This window comes from Cervus elaphus, chromosome 13, assembly GCF_910594005.1.
Source record: "Cervus elaphus chromosome 13, mCerEla1.1, whole genome shotgun sequence".
NCBI lineage: Eukaryota > Metazoa > Chordata > Mammalia > Artiodactyla > Cervidae > Cervus > Cervus elaphus.
In genome coordinates this window covers 26,730,385-26,732,677 of record NC_057827.1, presented here as the reverse complement: position 1 = coordinate 26,732,677, position 2,293 = coordinate 26,730,385, and the positions used below count along the sequence as shown (strand labels likewise).

Sequence of the window (2,293 nt, the reverse complement as noted above, 5' to 3'; positions counted from 1 at the left end):
AGAGTAGCAATGATATTCTCAATTTCCACTTTTCATCTCTTCCATGTGATGCCAACAGCATGATGATAATGATAATAACACAAATATTTAGAAAAACAAAATCTCTCTTGGACCTGAACAAACTGTCACAGAGTCTTTTCTGAACATTTATATTTGTGTGTTTTCTTCCTCATAGTGACAGAGAGCCTGCTTCCCTGAAACTTTTAGCCTTCTAGAGCAGTGGACGGTGAGTCTCCATCCTCTGCTACAGAAGAACTATTCTTGAGATTTCTCAAACTAGCTGGTACCTTCAAGAATGTGGACAAGGTCAAATGCTGAGAAGTGTTAAGCAGGCTAAAGTGTTGAGAGTCAGTTATGCCTAGCACTGAGGAAGTCACTGGTATTTTTGTGAACAGTTTCATTGTCATGATGAAACAAACAAAAATGAGAGCAGGCAGTCAGGGGGCCAGCAGGCAACTAAAGGAGAAGGGAGTGTAATGCAGCCTTGACAGCTGGGTTTTCTTTTTGTTTTTGTAATCCAAGTGACTGACTTAAGCTTTGCTGCCAAGGCATGCACTTTGAAGATGGCTGTCTTCAATAAACACACTGCCAGCCACACAACTAGATAAAAAAGCCTGGCTCCACCTCCCCCTGCTCCATCCCAGAATGAGGAACCTTACTGCAAGCAAGTAAATTTCTTGTGTTAATTATTTTTTTAAAAAATGGAGGTTTATGTGGTGAAACTATTGAAAAGTCCTGGACTTGGGGATGAATTCAAAAGTCAAAGTGAAAGAAACAAACCTAATATGGAGTTAGATTTTACTGTTGTTGTACAGTTGCTCAGTCCTGTCTGACTCTTTGCGACCCCATGGACTGCAGCACGCCAGGATTCCCTGTCCATCACCACCTCCTGGAGCTTACTTAAACTCATGTCCATCGAGTCAGTGATGCCATCCAACCATCTCCTCCTTTGTCATCCCCTTCTCCTCCTGCCCTCAATCTTTCCCAGCGTCAGGGTCTTTTCTAATGAGTCAGCTCTTCACATCAGGTGGCCATTATTGGCCCTTCAGCTTCAGTATCAGACCTCCAATGAACACTCAGGATTGATTTCTGTGACGGTTTCGCACTGAATAATTCTCACAAACACACAGTATAATGAGAGACAGTGCAGGGGGAGTTGCAGAAGAGCAACTCCCCGAGAAAACGCTGTATGTATGTGTGTTACTCACTCAGTCGTGTGTTGGACTCTTTGTGACCCCACGGACTATAGCCCGCCAGGCACTCTGTACATGGGCTTCTCCAGGCAAGAATACTGGAGTGGGTTGCTGTTCCTTTCTCCAGGGGATCTTCTCGACTCAGGGATCAAACCTGAGTCTCCCTCATTGCAGGCAGATTCTTTACCATCTGAGTCAGCAGGGAAGTCCCAAATCCATGAAAGTGAAAGTCGCTCAGTCAATCTTTAACTAAGAGCAGTACAGCAAGACAGAGATCAGAACTCTGGGATTAAGGATCCTCCTGAAAGTCTGAACGTAATCACATGAGAGTTGTAAACAAAGGTCTTTGAAGATAAGGGAGTTTGTTCTCCATGCAGAACAGTATCTAGCTAATGCTGACTTGTCAGCCAGAACTTCTGACTTAAGGGCAGGGGAAAGAGCAAGCAAGGAAGAGAGAAAGAGTAAGATTAAATTCCAGGAGACATTTCTGAGAAAGCAGCAACACATGGTTCCCCTAGATTTCCTTTAAGATTGACTGGTTTGATCTCCTTGCAGTCCAAGGGACTCTCAAGAGTCTTCTCCAGCACCACAGTTCAAAAGCATCAATTCTTTGGCATTCAGCCTTCTTTATGGTCCAACTCTCACATCCATACATGACTACAGGAAAAACCATTGCTTTGACTACACTGACCTTTGTTGGCAAAGCAATGTCTCTGCTTTTTATTTATTTGTTTGTTTGTTTTTCATTTATTTTTATTAGTTGGAGGCTAATTACTTTATAATATTGTACTGGTTTTTGCCATACATTGACATGAATCAGCCATGGATTTACATGTGTTCCCCAAAAAATATGGAACGCTTCACGAATTTGCGTGTCATCCTTGCGCAGGGGCCATGCTAATCTTCTCTGTATCGTTCCAATTTTAGCATATGTGCTGCCGAAGCGAGCACCGTCTCTGCTTTTTAATATGCTGTGTGGGTTTGTCATAGCTTTTCTTCCAAGGAATTAGATTTATTCTTTCCTATTACATGAACATGGACAAGTTTCTTACCCTCTCTAAATTACTTTCTTGATGTGTGTGTGTGCTAAGTCACTTCAG

General features: G+C 42.6%; 1 non-coding gene across 1 annotated transcript; it reads right to left on the bottom strand.

Annotated features, from left to right (window-relative positions):
• Positions 1-2,037: 2,037 nt before the first annotated feature.
• Positions 2,038-2,144, bottom strand: LOC122707277. The gene has a single exon (XR_006344790.1). It is a non-coding gene; the product is annotated as a U6 spliceosomal RNA (small nuclear RNA).
• Between the last annotated feature and the right edge of the window lie 149 nt (positions 2,145-2,293).